Raw genomic sequence first — 12,728 nt, 5'->3', positions numbered from 1 at the left:
AATGGTAAAATCATACAACCCTGGCTGACAAGAGAAGTCAAAACAATTGTAAAAGCAAAAGAGAGCATTCAACAAAGCAAAAATTAGTGGGAAGATAGAGAATTGGGAAGTTTTTAAAAACCTACAGAGAGCGACTAAAAAAAAATCATTAGAAAGGAAGAGATGAAATATGAAAGTAAGCTAGCAAATAATACTAATGTCATAAGGGGGGTCATTGAGACTGGACCCAAATGCAGGGCACAGACGCTGAAGTCCTGGTAACAGGATGGGACAGGTCACAGACAGGGCTGGGGAAGCAGGATCAGGACAAGGAGCCTGGGGTGGACTCCGGGCTCAAGACTGGACACAGACCCAGAGCCTGGGCCTCAACTCCGGCTCAGACCCCCAAACCAGCCGAAGATGTGACAAGGCCTGGGCTCTACAAGTTGAAGACTTGGGTTCCTGGAATCTTGGAGTTCTAGGGAGCAAGCCTCCTGGGCAGGATGCGGGACACAATCCAACAGAGGCAAGGAACAGGAAGGGACAGAACCAACCGCAGGGTAACAGCAACCAGCCCGGCTTACCCAACAGAGGTGAGGGACAGGACCAACCACAGGATAACAGCAACCAGCCCGGCTTACCCAACAGAGGTGAGGGACAGGAAGGGAGCTCAGTCTGGGGTAGCTCCAAGACTCGAGGAGGCCAGTTACCTCAGCAGGCTACAGAACAGCCAAATCCACAACTCACAGAATGAGCCCAACTTCCACCAGTGGGTTACTCCAAGCAGGGACTGACAAGACAACCTCTCACTCCCAGAGCCACTTATATTCCCAGCCAACAAGATGAGCATCAGGTGCAAATGCTTCAGTCCAACCGAAAACAAGGGACAGTCAGAGGACCCGGAGACCGGAGTCTGCGGACCAGAACGTGAACCGGAATGCGGACTTTGGACCGGACCATGACAATTAAAGTGGATAGTAAATGCTTTTTCAAGTATGTTAAAAATAAAAGAGAAATGAAAGTGGATATAGGACCACTATAGGACCACTAAAATCCAAAAATCTGAGATGTAAGGGGACTTGGGAGTCCTTGTGCAGAACACTGTAATCGTTAACTTGCAGGTTGAGTCGGTGAAAAGGAAGACAAATGCATGTTAGCATTCATTTCAAGAGGTCTAGAATACAAGAGCAAGGATGTGATGCTGAGGCTTTATAAGGCACTGGTGAGGCTTCACTTTGAGTATTGTGAACAGTGTTGGGTCCGTCATCTTAGAAAAGATGTGCTGGCATTGGAGAGAGTCCAGAGGAGGTTCACAAGGATGATTCCAGGAATGAAAGGGTTACCATACAAGAAACATTTGATGGTTCTGGGTCTGTAATCACTGGAATTCAGAAGGATGGGGGGGGGGGGGGATCTCATTAAAACCTTTTGATTGTTAAAAGGCCTAGACAGAGTAGATGTGGAAAGGATGTCTTCTATGGTGGGAGAGTCTAGGACAAGAGGGCACAGCTTCAAGATAGAGATGCACCCTTTCAAACCAGAGATGTGGAGAAATTTCTTTAGCCAAAGGATGGTGAATTTGTGGAATTTGTTGCCACGTGCGTCTGTGGAGGCCAGGTCGTTGGGTGTATTTAAGGCAGAGATTGATAGGTTCTTGATTGGACGTGGCATCAAAGGTTACGGGGAGAAGGCCGGGGAGTGGGGCTGAGGAGGGGAGAAAAGGATCGGCCATGATTGAATGGCGGAGCAAACTTGATGGGCCAGATGGCCTAATTCTGCTCCTATGTCTTATGTTCTGTGATCGTATGGAATTGCTTTTCCCAGAGAGTGGTGAATCTGTGGAATTCTCTGCCCAATGAAGCAGTGGAGGCCACCACAGTAAATATATTTAAGACAAGGTTGGATAGATTTTTGCACAGTAGGGGAATTAAGGGTGATGGGGAAAAGGCGGGTAGGTGGAGATGAGTCCGTGGCCAGATCGGCCATGATCTTATTGAATGGTGGAGCAGGCTCGACGGGCCAGATGGCCGACTCCTGGTCATGTTTCGTATGTTCTTAAGTGCTTTTCAATAGGGGAATAATTTTCATGAACCTGTTTTGAAACCTCCTTTGAGCATCAGGAGAGGGTATCATTACAGGTGTAAAGGTTCGTAATGACATGATTTACAGAGCTGTCATTGTTCCCGCAATTAATACCGAAACAAGCTGGGATCCATCACAGCACCAAGGTGAGCGGTCTTGGCCTTACTTATCGGTAAGAAGTCTTGCTGTGTCAGACGGCGGCAGTCTCTGACAAATGGGTTATTATGCCATGCATTACAGGGACCTTCAGCAAAAGGAGTAGGCGTAATGAAATGCCTGGAAAGGGAGCCAATGGATGGTAACTTTAGTTGGGGACTGACTGCTAATGATAGCACTTGATACCAGTTCAGGGCTATTGACGCCATGACACCCTGACAAAGGACTACACACTGATTGCTGGCTAATTAGGTGTCATCAATTCATGGGAAGCTAAAGGTATAAATGAGAAAAAAAACACACCCATATAACATATAACAATTACAGCACGGAAACAGGTCATCTCGGTCATTCTAGTCCGTGCTGAACACTTACTCTCACCTAGTCCCACTGACCTGCACTCAGCCCATAACCCTCCATCCCTTTCCTGTCCATATACCTATCCAATTTTACTTTAAATGACAATATCGAACCTGCCTCTACCACTTCTACTGGAAGCTCGTTCCACACAGCTACCACTCTCTGAGTAAAGAAGTTCCTCCTCGTGTTACCCCGAAACTTTTTCCCCCTAACTCTCAACTCTTGTTTGAATCTCAATGGAAAAAGCCTATCCACACTATCAAGTCCCCCCTCAACCTTCTACGCTCCAAAGAATAAAGACCTAACTTGTTCAACCTTTCCCTGTAACTTACGTGCTGAAACCCAGGTAACATTCTAGTAAATCTCCTCTGTACTCTCTTTATTTTGTTGACATCTTTCCTATAATTTGGTGACCAGATCTGTACACAATACTCCAAATTCGGCCTTACCAATGCCTTGTACAATTTTAACATTACATCCCAACTCCTATTCTCAATGCTCTGATTTATAAAGGCCAGCATACCAAAAGCTTTCTTCACCACCCTATCCACATGAGATTCCACCTTCAAGGAACTATGCACCATTATTCCTAGATCACTCTGTTCTACTGCATTCTGCAATGCCCTACCATTTACCATGTATCTCCTATTTTGATTAGTCCTACCAAAATGTAGCACTTCACACTTATCAGCATTAAACTCCAGCCCACTCTTCTAACTGGCCTAAATCTCTCTGCGAACTTTGACAATCTGCTCTCTGTGTGGATGGAGAGGGAAGGAGGGAGGGGGCAGGGGAGTTGTCCATTGTGATCTGGAACTCATTATCAGTAGGGGATGTTGGAAACTCTAGGGGACACAATGTGCCATCGGGGTGGTGGGTGGGGAAAAGAGGGGAGAATAGGACCGAAGGTTGCTTTGCAAGATCCAGCATCAAGTAGGTGGGCACCCATGGGTTTCTGTGACACATACATACTATGCAAAAGCCTCAGGCACGTATACAGTAGTCGGGGTTCCTAGGGTTATCATAGCCAAGGGTGGTGATGGGGATAAGCTCCCACTACCTATAAAGTGCTCCAAATGGCTTGTGTCTCTAACAACCTCCGACAACCAAGTCCAACTCTTGGCTTCACGTGTGGCTTAGCTACTAGGCCCAGCGGAACTGTTTCTACCGACAAGGGGCAAAGGCGGACCACTGGCGCCTCAAAACCAGTTGCTTCGGGCAGGTGGGGCTTGTCAGCCTTGGACGGCAGCCCGACTAGGAGAAGGAAAACTCTGATTTTAAACCTCCGCTGCCTTGTGGCCGTACCCACCCATGGGAGAGGCTTCGGGAGTAAAACCCAAGGAAGAAATCCGGAGCCGGGGTCCCTGAGGTAGTTTGATGTTGTTTACAACTTCACTCTGGCGGCCTCTGCAATGGTGCCAAGCTGTATCGGCGTTTGCCCTTCCCTTGGACTACATCAGTGACGTGGAACGGGGGAGCCCGCTGCATGGGCAACAGCCGGTTCTACAAATCTTCCTGCCCAGGCTTGTACCCTGGAGAGGACACAGCCCACCCGAGGCGCAAACACCTGATCCCCTGGGATCGACGGCTGCTTACTAGCTGGGGTGCCTAAGACTTTTGCACAGTACAGTATTTGTCAACATGAAGCAGAGAGCGAGTTTGCAAATCTGGCAGGAGCTGGGGATGTTGGGAATGTTGAGGGAGGGGTTGTGGGGCAGGTGGCAGAGAAGGAGTGCCAGTGGCAGGGGGTTAGTAGAGGTGCAGACACATCCAGCCCTGAGATACCAGGCAAGGTTATTTGATTCTAAATAACGGGTTTATTGATGATTACAGAATGTCTCTCTGGTGCTTCCCACGCCTTCCCCTCTCCCTTCCCCTTTTCCCAACCATGATTCCCCTCTCCCTGCCCCCTTCCCACTCTCAGTCCACAACAAAGACCCAGATCAGAATCAGGTTTATCATCACTCACACAGTTCATGAAGTTTTTTTTTCAGGGCAGCAGTACGGTACTGTGCAAACGTCCTGGGCACCCTGCATATGCTTCGTACTTCTGCACAGAACTGTACAACGAGAGGGCAGCCGAGGTAGGGAAGAGAAGCTCAAAGAGGAAGCCTTCCATGGATGTTGAGTCCTCGTGCGGAACTGCTGGTTCCACAGGATGTGCCGTGGGGAGCGTTCTGACCGGTCGCATCACCGTCTGGTTTCCGGGGTTCCAGCGCACAGTCGTAACCTCAGCCAGCTCCATTGTGGGCACTACCCGCCCCAGCGTCGGGGACATCTTCAGAAGGCAGCATTCATCACTAAGGGCTCTCATCATCCAGGAGATGGCCTCTTCTCATTGCGACCACCAGGAAGGAGGTATCAGAGCCTGAAGGTATACACTCAACATTTTAGGAACTGATTCTTCGCCTCCACCACCCAATTTCTGAATAGTCCACGAACCCAACTTTTGCCCCAATTTACTCCAAAATAAAAATCTCGCCAGTGCTGGAAATCTGAAATAAAATACAGTCAGGATCTGCGGAGAGACCAACTTGTAAATATTTCCCTCTTAATTAAAAATCATGTGAGCTGGTACGCTCAATAAACCTCTGACAATCCGCTAGCCGGCAGTTTCCAAATCCCAAAAGCTCAGCATCTGGCTCACCTGCTGATGGTTTGCCACCCTCACTCCAGGCTCCCACACTTCAGTTAAACGTACCAGTAAGTTACAAGAGATTCTGCAGATGCTGGAAATCCAGAGCAACACACACACACGCAAAGCGCCGGGAGGAACTCAGCAGGTTGCCGTCAGCAATGGAGAGGAGTAAAGAGTTAGCATTCCCGGGCCAAGACTGAAGAGGACGGTGGCGAGAGGGAAGAGCGGGAATAAGAAGGTGTGGAAGGGTAAGGAGTGCAAGTTGGTAGGTGGTAGGGGAGTGGGGAATGAAGTAAGAAGCTGGGAGGTGATAGGTGGAAAAAGTAAAGGAAAAAGTTATAGGAAAGGTGTCAAAAGTTATAGGAAAGAGTACAGAGGAGATTTACTAGAATGTTACCTGAGTTTCAGCACCTAAGTTACAGGGAAAGGTTGAACAAGTTAGGTCTTTATTCTTTGGAGCGTAGAAGGTTGAGGGGGGACTTGATAGAGGTATTTAAAATCTTGAGGGTGATAGATAGAATTGACGTGGGTAGGCTTTTTCCATTCAGAGTAGGGGAGATTCAAACAAGAGGACATGAGTTGTGTTAGGGGGCAAAAGTTTAGGGGTAACATGAGGGGGAACTTCTTTACTCAGAGAGTGGTAGCTGTTTGGAACGAGCTTCCAGTAGAAATGGTAGAGGCAGGTTCGATATTGTCATTTTAAAGTAAAATTGGATAGGTATATGGACAGGAAAGGGATGGAGGGTTATGGGCTGAGCACAGGTAGGTGGGACTAGGTGAGAGTAAGCATTCGGCACGGACTAGAAGGACCGAGATGGCCTGTTTCTGTGCTGTAATTGTTATATGGCTAAAGAAGAAGGAAGCTGATTGGAGGGGAGAGGAGACTGTGGGAGAAAGGGAAGGAGGAGGGGCACCAGAGGGAGGTGATAGGCAAGTGAGAAGAGAAGGGTGAGGAGACTAGCCAGAGTGGGGGGCAGCCACCAGGTGGGAGTGAGTCACAGATATCACAGAGCCGGAGCATCGAGAGTGGGTCTCACCATCGCAGAGAAAATTTATACTTCTTCAGGGTAGGCATACCTGAAAGAGACTTCACAGTGGGGCTGCGAACCATCAGCACAAGCAACTCTAGGCACTGGACAACACTCACACAGATTACCGGAGGAACTCAGCAGGTCAGGCAGCGTCTATGGGGGTGAATTTCAATTTTTTTACTGCACTGTGAACATTGGAGAATGAGTGAGTTACACTAGAACAGCATCTAGCAGTCCAGACGACCCACCAGTCTAGCAGCAGCATGCACGCCTGATGGATTTGTTGCGGAATTCGTCGCCACAGGCGGCTGTGGAGGCCAAATCTTTACATATATTAAAGGCAGAGGCTGATAGATTCTTGTTTGGTCGGGGCATGAAAGGTTACGGGGAGAAGGCAGGAGATTGGGGCTGAGAGGGGGAAATGGATCAGCCATGATGAAATGACAGATCAGAGTCAATGGGCCAAATGGCCTAATTCTGCTCCTATATCTTATGGTTTTATTATCAAGTATTGAATGTGTTCTATTGCTGTTTATGGGAGCTTCCTGTACACAAATTCATTAACCTGTTTTACAACCGTGACCATTCTTCAACAGGTGAATGAGTGCGTTTTGACACCTTGAGGCTGGTGCAACAGTGGTTGGTGTTTACAACACCCTTCCGTTCATTGCAATACAAGACAGCGCCAAGTCTCTGTTTGATTACTGATTGACCGCAGACACGAAGGCAACAATTCAATCCACCGTTTCTCAGAGGCACCAAGATTTAATGATCTTGGGGTCAGTAATCTGGGGAAAGATGGCTGCTGCACCTTCTCAAGCGAAACCTTTACGCAATCAATCTTCAGTGCGAGCCAGAGGCCAGATCATCAGTGATCCGATCGTGCCTTCGCTGCCCATTAACTCATCTCCTTCAGCCTGTCGGGCTCAGCGACTGCAAATAAGTTCCTCAGCTGCACCGTCGGCACTGGCAGCTTCCACAAGTAACCCGCTGAGGAACGGGATAAAGTGCCCGCCATTATTCACTGGGACTGGCAGGGCATCTGACAAATGTCAGGTGTTAGATCTCAGGCCGAGGTCCGCACAGCCATCACCTCATGCAGCCCCTGGACACACACAGTCTTCAGTCCCGTGTCGAGGGAGTGGCTTTACACTCAGCGGCCACTATATCAGATATCTCCTGTACCTAACGAAATGAAGTGACCAGTGAGTGTCTGTTTGGGGTCTTCTGCTGCTGTGGCCCATCCATTTCAATGTTCGACGTGTTGTCTCTTCTGCACTCTACTGTTGGAACACTTGATTATCTGAGTTACTGTCACCTTCCTGTCAGCTTGATCCAGCCTGGCCGTTCACCTCTGGCCTCTCTCATTACCGAGGCATTTTAACCCACAGAACTGCCCTCACTGGATTCCTTTTTTTTCTTTTTATTTTGCACCATTCCCTATAAACTCTGGAAGTTGTTGTGCATGAAAATTCCAGGAGGTGAGCAGTTACTGAGATACTCAAACCACTCCATGTGGCACCAACAATCATTCCACGGTTAAAATCACTTATATCACACTTCTTCCCCGTTCTGATGTCTGGTCTGAACGACGGCTGAGCCTCTCGCACAGAAAGGTGCCTCCACTGGGCAGCGGAGGAAGGGTCATTGCACACCACAGATCCCATGCAGGGCACACGCCGCACCGTGGATCACAGACCCTACAAACGGGATCCACACCACAGGTGCCACACTAAGGACAGCCTGTGCAAGCGTGGCAAGTTTCAACGACTGGAGGAAGGCAGCGTGGGTCAGAGGTAGCAAGTTGCTTAGGAACCTCCTCTCCACCGCTAACTCAGAAGAGTTGTAGCCAAGGACGGATCCAATCTTTTTGTCGAGTTTTTTTGGTCTTTTACCTCAACAGTACCTCAACCGACGCTACTCCCTCAACACAAAGCCACGAAGAAGATTGCACTCGCTGCGACAGACTGGTAGAAGATTTCCAACATCCCGATGCACACATTGAAGGATCAGACTTTCCTTCACAAATAGAGTCTGATCAGCTCCTTCAGCCTCGGTGTTGGTTTCCCAGTCAAACTCACCCGGCGTGAGGCATGAACTAGGGAGCAGGGAGCTGGTGCCAGGACGATGTTTAGACCACAGCATGAGCACCGCCACGCCTCCGATTTTCATTTTCTCCTTACTTTCTCTCCTCTTTTTTCATCCCTCACCCACCCCTAAATCGATAAGTCAGCTGGGGTGCACTGGCTTCTGCACCGGACTTCGAGGCAAGTGGTCCCGGGTTCGAATCCGGCCGGCTCCTTGCACGCCTTCCGCCCGTCCAGGGTTGAGCGTCGAGCGGGCAGCTCGGCCTTGTGAAAAAAAAAATCAAGTGGTACAGAACCGGCAAAAAATGCCGCCCAATGCGTCACAAGGCGCGAAAAGGGAGAACAACAATACCCCTAAATCAGTTTGGCCTCTCCTGCAGATCCTTCACAGGGCCTTATTAGAAACTTTCCGCACACTCCTTCTCATCCCTGTTCCTTCTTTTTTACTTCCTTCATAACCCAAATATTCACCACATGAAATCACTACGATTTGATTCACGCCTGGAATCTGTAGGAAATGCGCACGGTCCCAGAAAGAATGAGTAAACTAAACACAGGTTGCACCCAAGGTCATGATCAAGTCTGCTAAAAAACATATTACCTTTACTTGTCACATGTATTGAAACATCAGGGCATACTGTGAAATGTGCCGTTAGCATCAAATCACATCGCGAGGGTTGAGTTGGGTTGGGAGGCAGGTGACCAGGGTCACAAGGTTTCCGACGCCATTGTAGCATCCCTACAGCTTACTGAGCCTAACCGTGGGTCTTCTGGTACGAGGGAGATAACTAGCGACAGGGAGAAGGTACAGACAGCGGCGGGAATCGAACCCCAATCAGCGATCACCGGCGCCGTAAAGCTTTGCGCTATCTGCGACTCTACCGTGCTGGCCTATCCTGTTGGATCCAGTGATACTGTGAGGCAGAGGTTTCTTATTTCAGAAGTCTAGATTGAGGTGTGAACGTTGTAATTAGGGCCACACTATTAGGGGCTCTTGGCCATGAAAAGTAACGGTAACTAACGCACCGGACTGGCAGGGAGAGCGAGAAGGCGACGGAGGAGAACAGAAACAAAGTCTTGGGTCATCTTCTACTAAAAACTAGCCCTCCAAAGCTAAAGCACATTCCAGCGATAAGAAGTAACCTGTGAAATAGCCACATTCAGTGGCTTAACTCTCGCTGCAGAGAGTTTTCTAGTAAAGCACAGAATCAGCTGTACTCCAATTACTGAGCCATTACACACACACAATGTGCAACAGTCCTAGGTACATGCTGTATATAGTATGTGCCTAGACTTTTGCACAGCGCTCTTTGCCAACGTGGAGCGGAGAGCGGGTTTGTAAATCTGACGGGAGCCAAGGATGTTGGGAATGGGGAGGGTGGAGCGCCGTGGGAGGGGGTGGGGGACAGGTGGCAGAGAAGGAGTGCCGGGGGCGGGTGCAGACACACCCAGCCCTGAGACACCAGGCAAGGCTATTCGATTCCAAATAATTGGTTTACTGATCTCTCTGGTGCTTCCCTCTCCCTTCCCCTTTTCCCAACCACGATTCCCCTCTCCCTGCCCCCTTCCCACTCTCAGTTCACAATAGAGACCCAGATCAGAATCAGGTCTATCATTACTCACTTAAGTTATGAAATTTGTTTTTTTTTAGCTTTGCAGCAACAGTACAGTGCAATACATAAACCAGCTACAGTACTGTGCAGAAGGCACCCTAGCTGCATATATAAACAGTATGTGCATAAGATCTTTGCAGAGTACTGTAAGTAGACATAAGAGTCCCATCATTCTACAATTCCTCTCTCCCCGTGCATTTTGCCCATCACTTAGACCCAGTGATCTTCGAACCACCACTCTTGGCACAGTTTCGGAACCAGCCCCTACTATGTCCACCTCCATCCAATGTCCTTCCGGCTCCTGGGACAATAACTCCAGCTCCTCTCGACCACCCGCGGAGACGAAAATCCCTCATTCCCAGCGAGCTGGTCCCCAGTGGAAGCTGGGATCCTTGCCGTGTAGCGGGGTGTTTTGAAATGGTCTTACAACAGGCACAGGCTATTGCAGACCTTTTTGTGGGACATGGGGTCAACGGTGTCTGATGTCGAAATGAAATTGTTGGGACTTTGGATTATGCTAGTAATCTATTCACCACTGACTAACTCTCTCTGTCACGGCGGGTTCTCCGTCAATGTGGTCTGACCCCTTTATTTATTACGTCACCAAATATATAATATCTTTTGAAGTAAGCCTTCAATTTTGATTAAGCTGTGTTTCCCAAAACAGCCTGATTCAAGATTTCCAGCCAAAGGAATTTTCCCTGTATCTTCAAGTAATTGCCCCCACCATTCCCATTCCTGTTACCCTCTCACCTCACCTCCTTTCCTACCCGTCCACCACCTTCCTCCGGTGCTCCTCCCCCTTCCCTTTCCTCAATGGTCTTCCACCCTCTCCTAACAGATCCCGCCTTCTCCAGTTCACCCATCAGCTTCCCAGCCCTTTACCTCACCCCTCTCCCCTCCCAGTTTCACCGATCACCTACCACCTTGTAGTTCTTCCTCCGCTCCCCTCACCTTCTTGATCTGACTTCTCATCTTTTTTCCCATCCTGGAGAAGTACCTGGGCCTGAACCGTCGACTGTTTACTCTTTTCCATCGATGCTTCCCGGCCTCCAGCATTTTTGCGGGTGTTGCTCTGGATTTCCCGCATCAGAATCAGGTTTATTATCGCTGGCATGTGTCGTGAAATTTGTTAATTTAGCGGCAGCAGTTCAATGCAATGCATAATACAGAAGGAAAAAGGTAAAAATAAATAAGTAAATCAATTACAGTATATGCATATTGAATAAATTTTAAAAATCGCGCAAAACCAGAAAAAATATACATTTAAAAAGTGAGGTAGTGTTCATGGGTTCAATGTCCATTTAGGAGTGAGATGGCAGAGGGGAAGAAGCTGTTCCTGAATCACTGAGTGTGTGCCTTCAGACTTCTGTACCTCCTACCTGATGATAACAGTGAGACCTCCTGGGTGCTGGGGGTCCTTAATAATGGACGCTGCCTTTCTGAGACACTGCTCCCTGAAGATGTCCTGGGTATTTTGTAGGCCAGTACCCAAGATGAAGCCAACTAAATTTATGACCCTTTGCAGTTTCTTTCAGTCCTATGCAATAGCCTCCACCCTCCCCACATACCAAACAGTCAGAATGCTCACCACGGAACATCTATAGAAGTTTTTGAGTGTTTTTGTTGACGTTCCAAATCTCTTCAAACTCCTAACGAAGTATAGTCGCTGTCCTGCCTTCTTTATAGCTACATCGATATGTTGGGACCAGGTGAGGTCTTTGGAGATCTTGACACCCAGGAACTTGAAACTGCTCGCTCTCTCCACTTCTGATCCCTCTATGACGACTGGTATTCTGCAGGTTTTCTTGTAATTTTCCCAGCCTATAGGATTGGCCCATTGGCCACAGTGCACAACGACCATTGAGCGTGTGGCTGGGTTGCCATGGAGACAGCGAGACTCCTCGTCTCCCCACAGCCAGGCACGCAAATGCAGCACTTACCGTCATTAATCACTGTCAAGCTCTCTCTCCTTAATGGGTTCTGGTGTCCAATAAACAGGATCAATAGTGGGCCTGCGTTTAAAGGTGCCTTCAGCGCACTGCCTCACACCAAGAGCTGGCGTGTGCTCGGCACGCAAGGCCGAAGTTCAACAGCCAAGGTGGAAAAAGTTATAAGCCCAGGCATCCCATCCTGCAAAAATTCATTTCAGGGAGGTAGCACCCCCACCCCCTGTGGTCGACCTCCAAAGTCTACAGGGAGTTCAGCCTCATCACATAGGACATCAATAGAGTAGCTCCTTAGCAGCTCGCCAGCTAGTTTAAATAACATTAGCTACGCTAATGAACGAATGACGCCTGTTAAACTCACCTCAACATGTCTTTAACATTTTAACCCACCATGGGCAATACAAAAGTCACTGTTGCAAACAGTGCAACGAGCAACACTGTCATTATTTTTGACCCCTATTAGGCAGGGGTACACTTTAGTGTAGTCTGGGGTGAGGTACGTTTTATATTTTCTTTTTCTGGAACACTCTGCCATGGCGTTGCAGGACACTGAACTGAACTGATGGACAATGAAAGAGAGAGAGAGAGGTCAACTGTAGAGCCCGCCCACAGAGAAAACTGATAGGTCTACTTAGCACGAAGAGAGACCAATCAGGATGCTCCCTCTCGCCCTTCCTCTTCCTCTCCCTCTCAAAAAAATCGATTTCCGGGATATGATTTGCGGGCATCAGGGAGCCGCTATCAATATGCGGAAGACTCCCGGAACTTCTGGGAGAGGTGGGATATCTGAAGGCCACATTTCTACATTGCTTACAATCTCCCCTCAAAAGGAT

General features: G+C 48.6%; 1 long non-coding RNA gene across 2 annotated transcripts; it reads right to left on the bottom strand.

Annotated features, from left to right (window-relative positions):
- Positions 1-4,807: 4,807 nt before the first annotated feature.
- LOC132381425 (uncharacterized) lies at positions 4,808-11,875 on the bottom strand. 2 transcript variants are annotated; one of them, XR_009508029.1, is made up of 3 exons: positions 11,538-11,875; positions 10,901-11,056; positions 4,808-4,945 (listed from the first exon to the last, which is right to left on the bottom strand). It is a non-coding gene; the product is annotated as an uncharacterized LOC132381425 (long non-coding RNA). The 2 variants fall into 2 exon arrangements; XR_009508028.1 differs by having other exon boundaries at positions 4,816-4,945; positions 10,947-11,056.
- Between the last annotated feature and the right edge of the window lie 853 nt (positions 11,876-12,728).

Source organism: Hypanus sabinus, chromosome 26, assembly GCF_030144855.1.
Source record: "Hypanus sabinus isolate sHypSab1 chromosome 26, sHypSab1.hap1, whole genome shotgun sequence".
Classification (NCBI taxonomy): domain Eukaryota; kingdom Metazoa; phylum Chordata; class Chondrichthyes; order Myliobatiformes; family Dasyatidae; genus Hypanus; species Hypanus sabinus.
Note: the sequence above shows the minus strand (reverse complement) of the source record. Positions and strands in the feature narration are given on the sequence as shown.